This window comes from Nomia melanderi, chromosome 1 (assembly GCF_051020985.1).
Source record: "Nomia melanderi isolate GNS246 chromosome 1, iyNomMela1, whole genome shotgun sequence".
Lineage (NCBI taxonomy): Eukaryota > Metazoa > Arthropoda > Insecta > Hymenoptera > Halictidae > Nomia > Nomia melanderi.
In genome coordinates, this window is record NC_134999.1 from 30492606 (window position 1) to 30511342 (window position 18737).

An 18737-nucleotide genomic window follows, 5' to 3' on the forward strand; every position below is an offset into this window, starting at 1 on the left:
GAAGAATTACCTTTCTTGTTATTAAGCTGTATGGTTCAGAGCAAATTTACATATAGAAAAAATATGGAATTTTTGAATTTTTAAGTTAAAAGAACTGTTAATTTTTGTATTTCTTCTTTTTATTTTTGTTAATACCATTATTGTCGATGTCTTTTCAATTGATATGAAAAATAATTAATTATATTATATTGTACAGTGTTCCTTGAAATTCTGTTAAATATTCATTGTTATTAAATATTAATATGGACTGTTAGTCGATTTTGAGTAGATGAAATGTTAACGTGTGAGATTTTCAGGACTTTTTGTTTTAATGTGATCACAGAACACCAATCGTGTGTTTACACTCAATATTTCCATACACAAAAGTGAATTCCAAAGAATTCTTGACAAAAAGGAAAATCCTCGTGTAATTTAAAGTCTCCAGGCCCACGAGGATCTCTAACAAGGGACACGTTGACCCCGCTCCCCCACTTTTTAAATTACCCGGCGTCCCAAGAAATCCGATAAGATCAAAGCATCACGTTTTCCACCGTTTCACGTTTCACGACGTTTGCGTTATTCATAGGGTAATATCTTCGTGAGATTCCTCGTCCCAAAAATCAAACGTGCGGGCAGAGAAAAAAATCCGTTTCCAAAAACCGAACCAGAAAAGAGAGAATTCGATGAACACTTATAATTATTATTTCTAATCGAATACATTTTACCTGAGAAAATAATTGTTATCTATTTTATTGTGTTTTACAGTAGAATTGGTTGGTAGATTAACAACACCTTCATTGCTTTCGATAATTTGTGTATATGTTGCAGTAATCAATACTTCGAACAAATTTTTCCTGCTAAGTAAAAATGTTCAACTGTAAAATTATAATACTTCAGTTATAATCGGCAGTTGTAGTTCCAATATATGGGTACTATATACTATATTTTAATTATACCTATATATATAATTTGAATTTTTTGATTTTTGGTTGTTTTGTGTTAGAAATTGAGAGTATTAAGCTGGGAATAAATAATATATAATGTATTATATTATATTATTATGTTATATTGTGTATATATATATATATTCCCAGCTTAATATTTTCAATTTCTAACACAAAATAACAAAAGATCAAAAAATTCAGATCGAAAGAGTTAAACTTCTCCGCGGAGAAGTCGATCGAACGGCGAGATCTTTGGATTAACTTCGTCGAGGATCGGGCGAAATGAGACGAAGATCATCGACCAATCCCCGGGCAACGGTTCTCCGCCAGCGCATCCTTAATTCTGATTGAACGTAATCTTCGGCGCGGCGAGGGGGCGCGGACCTATCGCGTCGCTTGCTGCAGGTAAGTAGTTAACGGAGAAAAGTTTCCAACGCTTGTTCCGGAAGGAACTCAAGGGAACGGCGAGGGGGCGGGGATGCGATCCACTGGACATCCACGAACGAAACTCCACTGTTTGCCAATTTCGAAGGCGCGCAATCGCGGAAAAGTTTCGTACGTTCGACGCATGAATGAACCGGGAACCGAATTATCCGGGACTCCGACGACGTCGGATGGAAATCGTTCCGCGATTCCCGGAATTTTCAAAGTGAACAGCGGGTGGAATGAATTGACTTGGAATAGGGAGGAATGGATCTCGCGTGGTACGATGGGGCTGGATCGACGAGTGAGTTGACTAATAAAAATGAGCGAACGGGGTGAATCGGATTTATTGGCAGGGTACTCGCATTTGTTTACAGTAGAACATCGTATAACGGGATTAACACTAAATGTACCGCGACCGGTTAAACGACCGGTTTTAACCCTTAACCCATTGCCGCACACTTTTGGTACGTGCGTGGAACCCGTAAACGTGAAATCTTGTTTTATTCATAATATGATCGTGTTTATAATCATGTTGTTACATTAAATTAATAATACGGTTATTAATATCAAATGATAGTTATAATGGAATATAATAATTACAGTTTATTCTTGAAATATGCGAGAAACAGAGTTATTTTAGGCAGATAATTAACCGATTATTCATCCATATTCCAACAAATCAATTCGAAATCTAATGATTTGAAATCGAATATTAATTTAAGTATTGCACATTTACAGAAATGAAATTACTTATTCAATAAACTATTAAAACTACTGAAACATCGAATAAACCAACCAGTTACAAATTACTGCATGAATACAGCAAACTTCACCTAAATTCCTTAAAACTGCTCATTATTTCTTCTATCCACCGCAGAACAAGAAAACCTCCCCGGAATAACGAAACGCGCAATCAGCCAGCAGTTTCAATTCCCAAAATGTCGATAGAAAATCGGTTGTTGCCATTTCGTTGCACTTTATTCCCGACAAGTCCCAAAGAAAGGAACAAAGAACCTAAGAAAAGCGGGGAAGAAAGGAAAGAAAGTATCGTTGCCCGCATTATTTTTACAACGAAACGTAGGGCAGGAAACGAGCAGCGTGGCCGGCTCGGAACGCCGTTTTGTTTCGTATCGGTTCAATTTTCCTCTCGCGATCCCGATAACTTACGGCTCCTCGCTGGCTTGGCGGCCGATGAATTCCGTCCGACGAATTCCCCGTAGGTGGGCCAGTATTTATGGTATCCGCAATTCGAAAACCGTATGGAAGGAAGCAATTTGTTCGACCGCCGATAATACAATACTACGGGCTCGCGGTAATGAAACAGGCCGGAATCGTTTCGTACATACTGTGTACCACTATTCGTATACTGCGAATGATTGTTGCAGTTTTCCCAGGACGCTGCGCGCGCCCAAACCTCGAAACAGTTTCGAACTTAACGTTGAAACTCGATAGAGATCCGACGTGATTATAGTAGCAGCCGATTATTAACCGCATATCCTGAACAATCGAAATTCACGCTTGACGATCTCCGTTGTTCCCGTGCATCGGTTAATTCGATCTTTATCTGCACGGGGTGATTAATCGGTTAGTGCGTTTGGGAATGTCTCTTTCAGATGGACGTTGCTTTTGTGATCGTGGTGATCGGTTGGATGACGGAATGGTTATTAACCCTTTGCACTCGGAAGTTTTTCACTAGAAATATTTGGACATTTTCTGGTGAGACATCGAGGAACAAAGCTATTTTATTTCAATATTTCTCAAATTGATGCATTATACAAGGTATAATATTAAATATCAAATTTTATAGTTTTACTGTGTGAAAGCACTATTTCTGTCGAAAGTGTCGAGAGACACCTTTTGAACTTTCAACTGGAAATTATTTTAGAATAATTTGATTGATGATTGTTTTTTCTCAATTGAATTTTGACATTTCCTATTTATTTTATTTATTGGACAAATTGAGAAGTATTCAGAATGTATGGCTAAACTTGGAAAAGTTGAAAAGTGTATTCTAAATGTAGGACTAAACTGGGAAATGGTTTTAAGTTACAATTTTGGAAGGTGTCTCTTGACAGCTTTGATAGAAATAGTGTTAACCAAATGTTAGTTGGTTAATAAGCATGTTTGTCTTTGAAAGGTCATGGATTTTTGTATTTTCTATGTTTTCTGGTACTAATGAAGTAGTATTATTTGGAAACAAAGGAAATTTTTGAAAATATTGAAGTGAATGTGAAGAGGTGGTTGATTAGTATATTAATGACACGTCCGACTGGTATTATCCTCAGCCAATGAAGATCCTCGTTGAATTGTAGATTTAATGCACAATTTATTCTTGTATTGTTGCTGAGAACCTTGAAATAAAGAATGAACAAGTAGAGTCTATTAAAAACATGGTGTCTCAGTACAAATAGAGATTACTATCTTTTATTTAAAATCTATCTCATTTTTTTCTATAATTTATCAATATTCCATTTAACCTTCCATTTTACTATTTCTAAAAACGCCTTAAAATCCCCTTTGCATCAAATATATATCACGAACTAATAATAATCTAACTACTATTTCTATAATAAATTCCAGAAAAAAAGCTTTCATGATATGAAAGCTGACCCACTCCTGATTTCATTTTTTTATAATTATGAAAAAGATAATAGGTATTATATAGAAATTACTACCGGAATTAATTTACCAATAGGTAAACTGAATTGTAAGTCACATTAGAAATCTCAATCGTTGCACTGTTGAAGTTTCTATAGAAAAATTTCAAAAAATCAGTTTGACTAATCGGTAGTTCCAGTGTTAAATATTAATATTAATACAATTTTATATAAGTTTATACAATAATAGTAATTATATATATATATTTATATATAATAAATATTTATATATAATATTTATATATAATAAATTATTATATATAAATTTCACGAAAACCTTTATTCTCGAGACAGTAGTTAATAATCTCACCTCAGAAATAGTAGTTAGACCGCTGTTATTCCGATCCACTGAAATGTCGACGGTAGATCAGCGGATCGCTCCGATCAATGGATATTCTATTCGCGTAATGGAGATTATACCGTGTTTCACTTTCCCGTATTCTTTCTGGAAACCTATAACCTAAGGATGAGCCGGCAAGAACTTGTCAGGGAAATAATACAAAAGGACCGAAGCGCGAACAGAAAATATGCAAACCTGTTCTCTCGCGGTAGGAAAGCAACATTCCCGATGGCCTTTGCACGAAAGCAAAAGACCTCGGCCTCCGTGATCACTCGACCCGCAATCTTTCCAATAAGAGAGCGAGGATCTTCGTCCTCCCTCCCTCCGCGCGCCGCATTCTCTCCACACTTTCTGAAATTAAACCGTAAACCGTCGCGGTTCCACCTGTTGAAGGGAGTGCCTGCAGGTAATTTATCTTAGAACGAAAAGAGTCCCGAGGCAACGAACTTCGTTGTTACTACGAAGTTCAATGGGGGAGCGGAGCACTTCTTTCTCGGGAAGAGTTTTATAACGATAATGTGCGTTGTCCTTGGAGGACGACGGAATGTGGAAAACATCTATTATGTTTGAACGAATTAAATGTATGCCATTGTAAAATTTGTGTCGAGTAATTTTGCTTCTAACGTTGAAACTACTGAGCATTTAACACTGAAACTGCAGTTGCACTGATTCTTTGAAATTTCTCTATAGAAACTCCAAGATTCCAGTATCTGCTGAGAGTTTAATTGGTTTATAATTTAGTTTGGCTACTGTTGAATCAGTTTCTTTAATGATTTTTCAGGGAAACATTTGTTATCTTATTAATAATTACAAGAAGACATCGAGAATGGGTAATTCTGACACGTTTGGTAGTTTTAGTGTTAATGTGATTGATTTGTAAGCTGTATAAAAATTGTAACGATAGATTGTTTTCAGTTTCTTCGGATATTCATTGTACTATTCAAGCGATACTATTTAGTTTCGAAATCATTTCGAATATTTAATGGTTTTAAGGTGTCAATAATTACGAAACAAGTAAGTTCCAGTGTTAGGGTGTTGCAAGTTTTAGATGCAGATGGTATTGCACGATATAGTGAGTCGAATAAGTGAATTCTATATGCAATTATTAGTTCTTAATAAATGTTAATTTACTTTCAAGTAGATTGGATATTAAACGATGTAATAAGAATTGTAAGTAATTGTTTTCAGAATTATAATTTGATGGTTATGTGTAATTGGAAACTGCATTTTACTGAAGAAGAGAAGAAGAAAATGGATTTTTGTTGAAAAATGATTCCTGGAAATACGATGTATGACAATGTACTAAAATTAAAGGAGTAATAAGGGAGATTATCAAAGATGAAGGGTAAAATGACATTGGGAATTGCGACAATGCTTTAGATTACTGGCATTATGACCGTCACGCATCAAAAAGTTGGAAGAAGGATTTAAGAAAATGAATGACTTGCAACTTGATGACACTGATGCTTCGAACTGTAAACGTCAGCACCTGGAGAATGAAAACATATGACTTATAATTTTCTTTACTTTTAATCCAAACACATAACTCGAGTGGAAGGGTGTTAAAGTATACAAAACAAACTCTCGTCGTCAACCAATTACGTTGTGGACGTTTCAAGAACATTTAAAAATGTATTACACTAAATCAGTTACTACATTTAATAAATAAAATAAAATAAATATGAGGAGTAAATGAAAATTAACTGTTCAAATCATTGGAAATAATTGGTTTATTTTGAATAATCGCAACGGTAATAATTATTATCCGGTTCAAATATTTGACTAACAAATTGTGCTACTTACAAGTTTCGTAGATGGATATCTATTCAAAAGAAGTTTAAATGATACATACAGAATTTTAACCTCCATAAATACTGAAAATTATAATAGCACTCCTGTCATCCTGAAATGAAATATGTAGGTAATTAAAAAGCACAACTACTTCTGATATAAATAGAATTACGTTCTCCAAGAAAAGAACTTGAAGCCAACTATCACTTCACTCTTTTTAAAAAGAAGAAAACAAAATTCTCCGACAAATCCTTAACAAAGACAGAAAAGAAGAGAATACATCCTCCACAGATGTTCAAGAAAACTCGAGAAGAGAAGAATAATTCCGGTACAAACCGTTAAGGAAACCAAAAAGGAAAACAATAATTCCCCGACAAACCTCCAAGAAAATTCAAAAAGTAAGTAACTCTCCGCTAAATCTTTACGATTACCAAGAAGGAAAAGAACGATACCCCGATAAACGTTCAAGAAAATTCAAAACGAAAATAATTCCCCGATAACCTTTAAGATTACTAAAAAAATGAAAAACTCCCCGATAAACGTTCCAGACAATTAAAAAAAAAAAATAAATGCTTAAAACAATTAATTCGTTGCGTACTGGTAACGAGAAACTTCGTTTCTATATAAAGACACTTAGCTATGCAACTTTGCTATTTACCGCAGCACTTAAAAAAATATTAAATTTGATTCGAATTGATTATCTATTTAAAATATATTACATAACAATGTTATCTGAATTTTTGTATGTATAGTCATATAAGTTAATCTCATTGAAAATTGCCATCCGCTCAGTTCAGTTTTCTGAAAATTAGTCGGTACACGGTGTGTTAAGAAACAAAAGAATAATTCCCCAATAGCCATCCCAGAAAACCAGAAACCCGGAAAACCATTGAAAAATTCCTCGAGCAGTTTCCCCTTGTGAATTTCGTCAGGCACAGGAACGTTTCGTCGCGTCGCATCGTTTACCGTTTATCGTGGTAAACATATCTCTTGTGTAAAGGTCGTATCGGGAGTGTCGGTCCTCTCCTTCGGCCTGGCGGCCTCTCCTACCTTCGCTCGCCTTCTCCTACTCGAGGGGGGCACACAGGTGTACTGGCCGCGGCGGTCGGCGTTCCTCGGCCGCCATACGCTTTCAGTTAACGCCTGGTCGTCGCCAGGTATGCCGGTTCCCTCGTGGCCCGCCGCCGTTACCCGCCGATCGTTCTCGGATCGCCGGCCTTTGTCTCCGCGTCGCGCGTGCCTCTGTGCGTCCGTCACGGTTCCTCGGTGAAAATCGGTTCCGCGGGTTCAGTGGGTGATTTGAACGCGTGGACCGGAGGATACGTCGGCCGAACGGCCAGCCTGGGCGCCGGAACTTCGATACATGCGGTGCGTGGGTGTGGGATTGTGGGAGTTCGTGCCGACTGGCCGACGATTGCTTCTGTGAGATGTAAGTAGATCGTCTTTGTAAATGATTAACGATACGAGTAGTGGAAGTGAGAAGGAATGCGGTAGGATCTTGATTAATATCTTGTTTTATGATTTAGTTTCGCAGTTCGAGTTGTTGGAACTACTTATTGTTAATAATTTACTGGAAAATAAATATGCTATGCTAAGGTTGCTTCTGTGAAGCTTGTCTTTGAAAATGGTTCTTCATTCGGATTTAGGTGGAAGTGAGAAGGAATGCGGTAGGATCTTGATTAATATCTTGTTTTATGGTTTAGTTTCACAGTTGCACTTGTTGGAAGTACTTGTGGTTAACAATTTACTGGAAAATATAACATTTCATGCTAAGGTTGCTTTTGTGAAGCTTGTCTTTGAACATGGTTCTTGATTTAGATTTAGAAGGCAGTAAGAAGGAATAATGGATTCTTGAATAGTTTGGTATGTGGAGGTACAATACGGAGCTAGATTGGCTTTGACACACATTGATGGGATTATTAATCACGTTACATGTTTCCTATAGAAATAGTTAAATGAATTATTCTTCTTTGGCACATTTTTTATCGGTTTATAAAGAGGATGCAGTGTGTATATTGAAGCATTTGTAGTGTATAATATATATTATCCATTGAGATAGATGACAGTAACGACTGTGTTAACGTAGTCAGCAAGATCATCGATAAAAATTGAACAAATTTGTAGTATTTTTTCTAATACTACCCGATTTCAGTACTACAACGTTTCTTTTGCGATACATTTATTCAGATTTTCCTGAATGCCTAAGGTTTCATTTATTGACATTTAATTCGATTCGATTCTGATAGAGTTACCTCTATGATTTCAGTAATGATAACATTGCGAAGTCATCTGACGACTCTAAAGTTGAAGAAAAAGGAGGAACTCGAATTTATTAAAGTAAATGATAGTAACCGGTGAAAAATAAATGAAATAAAAGGAAATAGTTAAATGAAGAATTCAACTGGCACATGAAATACCGAGGTTCAGGTTTATGTTAGACTAAAGGAATTCGTTCGGTCGTCAAGAGGAACCGTTAGCTTAAGAATTTTAATAAAATAGACTGACTGGGACATTCGCATCAAGTTTTTATCCGCAGTCACCGTGAGCTGATCATTTTCTACTCACTAGTGATAGGAATGACATTCGAGGCATTAATTGGGTCTGCGATAATGAACCACCAATGTGAAATATTTGCTCATATTGGCTTCGAAATATTATTTACTTAAGCCGAATTGATTTTCGAGACCAGTCGGAATAACGTCAATGGTCGCAATACGCAAGATTTATCTACGTAAGAAATAAAGCAGCTTTTACTAATTATATAGCAAATACCTATCCATACGAGCTATGAAATAGCAGCAATTTATCTGTTACGCAGGATCAAATTACTCCGTCTGTGAATGATTTCTTATCGCAATAGATATTTATCAGTTGAACGAGCCAGAGATTATTTGTCACCCTAGGCGTTACAGATAAATCGATTGAAATTACGCAGTGTTAAATCATTATTTGATTTTTATCTTTATTTTATTGTGATATCTAATCGAAACTTATTGGAGGAATTTTCTGAAGGTGACATGCTAGTTTAATACAATTTTCTTATTCCTTAGTTTTATTTAATAATTTAACCAAATACATTTGGTGAATTTGTTTTTGAGGATTCTATAGAGTTTACAAAAGCTTCTGTATCTTTCGAACAATACTTTTTAACTGGCACGTGCGTTTGATGCAATGTGTATTATTAGAAATCTTATAGGAAAAAATAATCTATATTAATATAGTGTATTTATTGAATTACTATCGAATATTACTTCTGTATTTTTCGAATTGTCAACGTGTTCATCGTTAAAAATAATTGGTTGAAGACAATTCGATACGTTCTGATTTTAATAATTTCCAATTAAAAACTCTTTATTGAATATTGTATGTAGATTTTCATTCATTCGTGTCTTTTTACTGATTAATTGGATTCTCGTCAATATTTGTATTCGATCTTAATTAATTTTAATCAAGTCATTTGGATGCTTCGTCAAAATTTCACCGTAAAATTTCAGTTTTTGAAGACTGCCTGTAACATTATTTCGATATGAAAAATTCGTAGAATCAAGTGTACCTAATTACAATTACTCTTCGTCGTACATTACAATTGACAGCGATTAGAAATGATTATTCTTCACTCGAAAAAGCACTGAATTCACCTGAGCAAATTCCGGGTTCCTGATCGTTTGCAAATAGAGCCGTAACGTTTACACACGCGGCTGTAACGTTGCCGTTTCTATCACGTTAAAGAGCAATCTGTATTTTCTTATTGACATAGAGTCTATAGGACTATGATAGGATCTAGCGTGCATTATTGACACAACCTGAATTTTCAACCAATAATTAAATTGTACTACAGTATCGTCGTTAAATCGATGATTTACAGGTATAAGAAAATAACGATTCCTCTTCTTAATGGTGATTTTACTTTATAAACATCTACGAGTTAAACAAGAAGAGCGTTAAGAAGTTGTATAAAATACAAAAATGAGATTACAATCATTAATCTGTAGTTACTGAAAATTATAGTTTTAAATTGATGATAAAGGACGAAATGTTATAACTCTCGTGAATATAATGATATAAGAAGAAAAATGAAACGTATGTTCTAAAAAAAGATCATATTACGCAATTAATGTAAAAGTAATAGTAGAAAATAGAATCAGTTGAAACGGTAATGCTTCTTGAAATAAAACGCAACCGATTCGATACCAAAAAAGGAATTAGGATAAAGTTTCTAAAAATAAAGTAGGTACCACAAATTTTTTATTTCATTATTCACTTCATTATTTACATGATAATTTACTTCATTTTTTACTTGAATGTTTACTTGACTATTTACTTGATTATTTACTTTATTTTCCCTTACAAACCACGAATATTAGAAGCGACTACCAAACTCTTGACTAACAGTGCACCTATCGCTACAAAACCGGCCGTTTCTCAACATCCTCGAAAAAGGCTCGAGACCGTTCGTCGTTGCGTGAACGTGTATCAGCTGACGAGCGAGGCGAGTCGGCGACGGAATTTTAATTCGCAGCAGCTTCTTTCACAAGCCACGTGGTCTCCCGGCGCGGGAACGCGAAAGAAAGTGGACGAAAGAGAGCGGAAAAGTGTCGGGCACTGGCGACGACACTTGTTCGGCTCGCCGTGCACCGGATCCCCCGAAAGGGAACGAACCCGTTCGTTTTTTTTCCTCTTTCGTTCCGTCGGTTTTCCTCTGTCGATTGCATGACCACATATCCGGTTCGATTATTCGATACGCGCATATTGATACGGACAGTACAATTAAAAAAAAGATCCAAAATTGAAGATAATGGAACGTATAAACATTATTCAATATTTTCTGCACTATAAACGCACAGTGATTTCTGGTATTAAATCAATTGAAAATTGATGTATTAGTAAGTTATATTTATTATTAATATCTCTTTGTTAATGTTACTTATTGTTTTCTGATGATTATTAATTGTTTTCATTAGTATCATTCATTATTGTATATAACTTATTAGAATATATAATTATGTTATTATTAATATTTCAAAAACTAGTAACCCCTTTGATTTGATGTTAGTCCCGTTGATTATACTCGAATATATAGGGGATAGTACTGCAATTAATGAGAAATTCATTTTGGAATTTATCTTCTCCACTCGTAATCGATTTGATTTTAGTTGCGCTCGATTCAGGGCACGCGAACGTACGGCAATGCGATTAATGAAAAATTATTTCGGACTATTTATCATTTTCTTTCCTAATCCGGCAATCCGAAGCGCCGTGCGCGGTTTTCAATCGCGGAGATTGCGATATCCCGGCGGATGACTCGTTTGATCAGCCATGGATCGATTCGATATACGCGTCACGCGTTGCGACAGCTTTATTTCAGACCCGTCTCTCTTTCGAGGAGATGGAATTAATTAGAGGCTACCGTAACTACTTGGTTCTTCTCGTTTCTTTTTCGTTCGTACGTCAGATAGTCGTTCAATAAGATTCTCGTTCGACTGTCTGGGATCGCGGTAAATTGCAACGATTCCCTGATGTTTGTCTATCGATTGGCTAGATATTGAGCAATCGCGGAGTATATTGGGATTTGTAGCATTATTCGATCGAGTCGGTGCAAACATGCCGCTCTCGTCTGTTTAACGGAAAATAGGAGGTGAATCGCGAATGACTAGAACATTTTATGTGAATTCTTCTGTTTCACCGTTTTCGTCAAACGACATTAATGTGTTTATTAGTTATTGGGAAGAAAGAGCGAGACAAGTTTTATTGGACACTCTTAGAGCTTGTCACACTGGTATCACTCATTCTTTATTAATGTCAATTATTTAATTCACCAACTAACTTGCACATGTGTATTAGTCATACATAAAGATATACAATTTTTGTTATTTCGTTTATATATTTATAAGATATATGACTCTTAATTTGTGACGTTTATATCAATGTATTAGTGTTCTTAATATCATTAATAAATTTAAGTTTATACGTAATATTAGTTAACTGTTGTCAATATTATTATTAAATGTATATTTAACACTAGTTAAGTGTTATCAATATCACGAATAAACTTACATCTAATATTTGTTAACTATTATTAACATGATTAACTCTTTGCGCTCGTACGTCGAGCGTGACTACATCAGTTTTTTCACAGGTGTGCTTCTTTGCCAATTTTTAAAATACATTATATTATCACGTTATTTTCAATATTATTACTAAGAAGAATCGTTTACACTACTCTCTAAAAACTATCTATTTTTTAAAATACATTTCAAATTAAACATCGTAATACTACAGAATTATCGAAGAAAAAATGCGAAAGAAATTCAAAGTGCAAAGAGTTAATATAGTCGTTCGCAACTGCACCTACATGCACACACAACCAGCCCTAATTTCACATACAGTTCGAAACTTTAGCCCGACAACGCGTATCGTCTCGATTGAATCAACATCTCCCGGTCCCATCAACTTATCAGACCTCGAATCTTATCGCGGAACAATCTCGTCGGAACACACGAGAGGCAATAAATTCTGCGCCGCAGCTTTCGTATCCGCGCGTGTCTGGAATCCGCGTTCCGTTGTCGAAAAATCTCGTCGCATTGAGGAATGTCGGGCTGCGTCGATGCGAGATTTCCGCCGGGAAGACGCGACGGCGCGTTTCGGGGAATGTTTCTCGGCGCGTTGATTACGGTGCAGTCGCGACTCCGCGCCGCGGCGATAAATAAGCCGCTTACGCCGTAATCTAATCCCGCGGAGTCGAGATCCTCCGCGCGGAGGAGGTGTGTGGCGCGGAAATGTGGATTCACCGTGGAGAAGGAGATTGCCGGCGATAGGGAAGTCGAGGTTGAAACGTCGACCGGCGACGACGCCGACGGAAGACGGAACGCCATATTCCTTAATGATCCCGTTGGTAGTTTAGGGGTAGATAATATTTTGCGAGCGATGTTTTGACGGCGAATCCTCTGTAACGCGAAAACTACTGAACGCTGGGAGAGATGGAGAGTTAATGGGTTCATTTTTGAGGAGCGTTCAGTTTGTTAGTTGCGGAATGTTAGCTGGACGATTGTTGATTTACAGAATGGTTAGCATGGAATAATTATAATTTAGAATTTAAGGTTCGGAAGTTGAAATTGGAGGAATGGGGAATTGGGGAGTTTGAAATGAAGTGGAAGTTAAGGACATTGTTTATGGCGGCGTGAAAGTAGGTGGATTGAAGGAATTATATTTATGTGTATGCTGGATGCAGTAAATAGAATTGTTGTATTTATATTTAATAAAGATAAGTGTTACTAATATGTTTGAATTTATGTTTTATGTTAGTAGTGTTGTTAATATCATTAATAAATTTAAATTTGTATTTAATACTAGTTAAGCGCTACCAATATTGTTAATAAATTTATATTTACATTTAATACTAGTTATTACCAATATTATTGATAAATTAAAACTTACATTTAACATTAGTCAACTATTATTAACATAATTGCCAAGAAAATATATCTAATCAAAAAATTTTCCTAGTAACTGCACCTATACTCAAATAATTAACCTTAAATTTAAACAGCCTATTAAATCCATCTTGACGCAATAACTCAAAATTATAGCTAATAACGTCGATTCGCGAAAATTCGATCGAACGAAATAATTGTCGTTCAATTCCCAAGTTCACGAGTGGAGGGACGGGCTGACGCGATATGTGTTTTAAAAATGTGATTAAATAGACGTAGACGGAGGGAATTACCGTGTAAAATTTATTCCCCCGAATAATTTGCCGGGTAAATTAAGCGGGAGCCGGTTGTCGGGGTCGATATCTTTGATTTCCTCGGCTAAAATTGAGGCATACTTGTTCGTTTTATCGGCAGATTGCTTTCCACGACCGCCAGTCCTATACATGATTCGATTGCCGCGCTGATTGGAATCCGTCCAATTAAAGCAGTACTCGCGGATGTACGGGCGCGACCGCGGGGAAATATTATTTGAAATATTCCCAAAGCGCATCGTCGATTTCTACCCGTCTTATATTCACTCGTTCCTCCCCCCCATTTTTTCTTCCCTCTCGCTTCCGTCGTCGTTCTTTTCGCCTGGAAACTAATATTCGTGATATATTACCGGCGCGGAGGTCTAACGGCGACGGAACACTGCCGAAAGAGATTCCAAGTTTTCGGCGTGAGGGAACTTCGCGTCGTTTCCCTCCAGATGCCGCTGCATTGTTTCCCTGTAAACGAATATTTATTGTACGGCCGACGTGTTTTGTGTTTTGTTGGCGGAAGAAATTTTGAAGAAACGGTTGCCTTTGGCGGTGAAGTGTTTTTCTCTTTTTTTGGATCTCTAGAAGATGATTAATGTGCCGAGTGGAAGAATTTTTAGCATTTTGTATGCTTATCGTTTATTTTGTTGCATTAGAGAGAAGTAAATGGTGCTAGAAATAACGATTGAGCATTAAATGTTGCAGGTTTCACTTTGTTTTATTTATTTCATTTATTTTGTCTTTGTTATTTATGTTATCGAATATATTTGTTTGGCATTGATGTTCTTATAGGTGACTGATATAATTGCAGATAAATCGTTATAAATTTCATGCTAATTTGTTTGATTAATGCAAATGGAATATTGTTGATATTTTATTGTTACAAGTTGACGGTATTTTATGATATTATTCGAATGATTATTCCAATAAAATATACTTCTTGAATACTAGGTAATGCTTGAGAAATATGATTTATGATTATTGTAAGATCGTGAAGTATTAAAAAGTCTTTATATTCGGGACACTTTAAACTTATTATCTTTTGATAGCCCTTATCTCAAAATTAAAAAATAATGGTATTTGTATAACTGATATCGTGAGCCAGTTTCTATGATAAGACACATTTTTAAACAAACTTAATCTAACCTGTTAACATTATGAGTAGTGGTAGATTTCTAGGCCATTCGTAGAATTAAACGAACAAGTTCGAAAAATCGAAATTAGATATTAAAAGTTAATATTATGCATGTACACTCACGTTATTTACAATGCACAGATCATGTTTCACATCGTACCTACATATATAACGAATATAATTATAATTTTTCGTTTCCCCCCATTCTTTCTGATCGAAATAATTAAATTTTCATTCACGTAACGCTGCAACCACATCTATTATTGCTTCCGCTCCGTTCATCGTACGCATTAAGCGATCGACTTTCCAATTAGTCGTGTCAGCTTTATACTCGAACGTATTCAATGCACAATAATACATGCTAATGAAATAAGCGACAGTTGTAAAGGAAATGTGAACAAATCACAGTACTAGCAGTGGAAAAAGACCAATGCAAGAATCATCTCTTCAATATAAATGAATATAAATGAAAAATCATCTGAAAATTCCTTTTGGTTAAAGGTACCATTTAATACGCAAGTAATTAGCCTTTTGATCGTAGAGGTAAAAATTAAATAATTTTCTCGCGTGTAACGTAATCTATTCGCAAAGAATTAAATAAAAAGTAATGAACGTTATTAGATTATCTTTCCACTCGTAATCAGTAGAATTTTATAGAACTGCATAAAATTCAGAATTTACTAAATTTACCATTTTATTTCGATATTAATATCGAATATAATGTCAATTAAAATGTACATCGAAGTGTATAATCTTATTCTGCAGCATGTGATTAAGAAGTATACATTAAGAAGTATCTCTGTATCAATTTTAAACAGGAGTTAAGACTCAAAGAAAGTGCAGGTCGAAAAAGAGTTAAGATCATGATTCCGGGTCCAATAGGATCAGAGCATCTTCGGATGCATCTCTTGAAAATGCATATCTGAAGGTTCATCTTGGAAATGTAATTAGTTACGTTTGATGATTCGATCGGAAACGACTCTTCAAAGAAGCAGAAGTACACCGGAAGCCTGGGCTTTATAAGCCAATTCTTCGGGGCGAACTTTCTGCCGACGATCACGTTCGATTGTACCGAGCCAGTCTCTGGCCTGGTTGTTATCGATCCGAGATACTGGTCTTAAGAACAGACATCTCGAATTATCTTGGGAATTATTTGAAACACTGCATTTCGATGCAGCGAGTCATCGATGGAAAACTTGATAAAAAATTATATTGATCGTAAACGAATTAGAAGGATCAGTTTTAGAATTGTAAATTATGGTATGGGGATTTTGTTGTTTTATTTAAGTTAGTCTGATTAGTGAATTCTTAAAAAATTAAGAGACTGTGGATTTTTTAGTTATTATAAAGGAGATTTGTATTTTTCTTAATGTTGGTTTCTTTGAATGGTTTTAGTAATGATTAATAGCATTTCTGTAATTGTCTGCAATTTAATCATAATGTAATTGTAGTGCACGCGATATATTGTAATTACGTCCAATCTATTAAAATCATTAACGCAATGGAAAACGAGAATATGCGGTGTGATTAGTGGAACAATATTGTCGACGATTAATTATCTGGAAATTGTATTTCGCCGCTATGCACAAATTCAATACTCAAACACCTGCTTAATGGCATTCTCATTAACTTTCATAAACAGACATCCATATTTGCAAGTTATGTGAGCGAAAGCTGCCATTGTACGATGAATACTCCAAAAACCATACGATTATCGTTAATATCGTAAGACCCCATGTCAGACTTTACATTAAAATTATCTTAGAAGTAAGTACTCAATCAATGGCTACAGTCATTAACTCTAATAACTTCTACTTTTTCCACTCAGAAAGTAATGAATTATTTTCATTAACCTCATTCACTGGTAAGACTTAAGCTTCCATATAAATGAAAAAAACAACCTATGCATAAAACACGATTAATTAATTTTCCTTAGCCACTAATTACTTTGCTTGACATAACAAAAATTCCTTTCACGTTTCAGGAATTTTTCCCTGTAAAGGACTAACCTTATTAAGTCTCTCACACTATAAATTCCACCAATTCAAATGAATACACAAGTAACAATTAAATTTAAATTAAAATCAAAGTAGAAGAAATTAATGAAGTATTAAACGTCCACACAGCAACCTGCATTTCATTGCGAAAGCAAACACATTCTTCAAGGACGTAGCCGCAACAAAAGTTCAAACTCCAACGTCCATAAACCTTTGAAAAACTGTGTAAAAAAAACCGAGGGGAAAAAATCTCCGAACTCCGCAAAACTAACCACCAAAATTCGCCCGAAGAGCGAGCCCGTTTCCATAGAATCCCCAGCTTACAACTTGTCACCGTAACTTCCCTTTGTCCCAGTTTCGACCGCAAACCAGCGCGAATAACTCCCGCGTCGGAGTAGACCCGATCTGTCCGAAAATGGCGATGGTCCCGCGACTTGGACCTCTGAACAAGCTTCGTCGCGCTTCCTTTCTCGCGGGTGAAGCGTTTCCTTTGAACGCAGAATGCTCTCCGCGTTTCTATCCAAAAAGGATCCTTTGAAAACGAACTCATTCAATGCTGTAGCCTTTTCATCTAGCCAAGTTTCTGGCTGATGTCCAAGAAGCCTAACTTCGCTTCTTCTTAACGATGATTTTACTTTGGCAAAATAATCACCCAATGAGGACATGGAGTGTAGTGATTGGGGACTTCTGTGCATTTATGTCCCATAGGAAATTTGAAAATTTGGAATTGTGTACGATTCATATAATACCAAAGAATATATGTAACAGGTTGTAGGATTTTTGTAGCATTTGATAGGAGAAGCCATTTTCTATTGTAATTCTATTTTTATCTGAATTGTCATAAGGGTCTACTGTATAATGATGGTATTTAGAATACAATTAGTATGAAACTAGAAAATCTATTGATTAGTGAACTACTGTGAGTTTGCGAATGCAAAAGGCAATGTTTTCCTCTAGTCATATTTCTGATCGTTCTCCAAAAAACGTAATCTTTCTTCTTCTTAGCACTAAAACTACTCAGCTATATTGACTGTTTGAAATTTCTTTATAGAAACTTTAAGAGTGCATCCATTAAAACTTTAATTAATCTGCAATTCAGTTCTCGTATTGCTAAATCAATTTCTTTAATCATTTTTCAGAGAAACATTTGTTATCTTCGTAATAATTCCAAAAGGAAGACGTCAGGGATAGATCTTTTCAACCCATCTGATAGTTTTAGTGTTAAAGATGAAGTGATAACATAATTCTGCTTTAGAAAAGTAATTATTCAATGAACACATGAAGTATAATAACACTCACCATGTAAATTGGAAACTAGGAAATTTTTTAATAAACTATCTATGACTTATCTATGAGTATCATAGATATATGAGTTTTATTCTAGTATCTACGAGTTCAAATAAAAAAGAATCCATCGAACAGCCTAACTCTGTTACCTTTCTCTTCGGTCAAAGCCCTGACCGATGTGCAAAAAAACCTTCCCTTCTCAACAATAATTATTAAAAAGTTACTCGACGAACATACAATGTGTAACGACACTACTACCGCAACAAATTACTTTGAAGCAAGAAAATCTCATGATCCGCGAGTCTGTCAGTGAAAAGGACGATCCTTTGAAAAGGGAGCTAACTCCGCTGTAGCGTTTTCCTCCGGTCGAGTTTTTGGCCGGTGTCCAAAAAGCTCAGCTCTTTGCTAACTTTTGGTCCCCCTGTCCCAGCAGCCACTCGGTTTCCCTCACC

The 18737-nt window shown here is 35.7% G+C and overlaps 1 protein-coding gene across 6 annotated transcripts in view; it reads left to right on the forward strand.

The window, feature by feature from the left end:
- The window catches only part of Pgant9 (polypeptide N-acetylgalactosaminyltransferase 9), a 442501-nt gene that overhangs the window by 162043 nt on the left and 261721 nt on the right, over window positions 1-18737 (forward strand). Inside the window, exon 1 of one of the 6 annotated variants that reach the window (XM_076364356.1) lies at window positions 7236-7566. The exons of the other annotated variants lie outside the window; for them this stretch is intronic. The gene's annotated coding sequence lies outside the window, so the exon portion shown is untranslated. Of the gene's footprint in view, window positions 1-7235; window positions 7567-18737 lie in introns of those variants that run through there. 6 annotated transcript variants of the gene reach the window in all.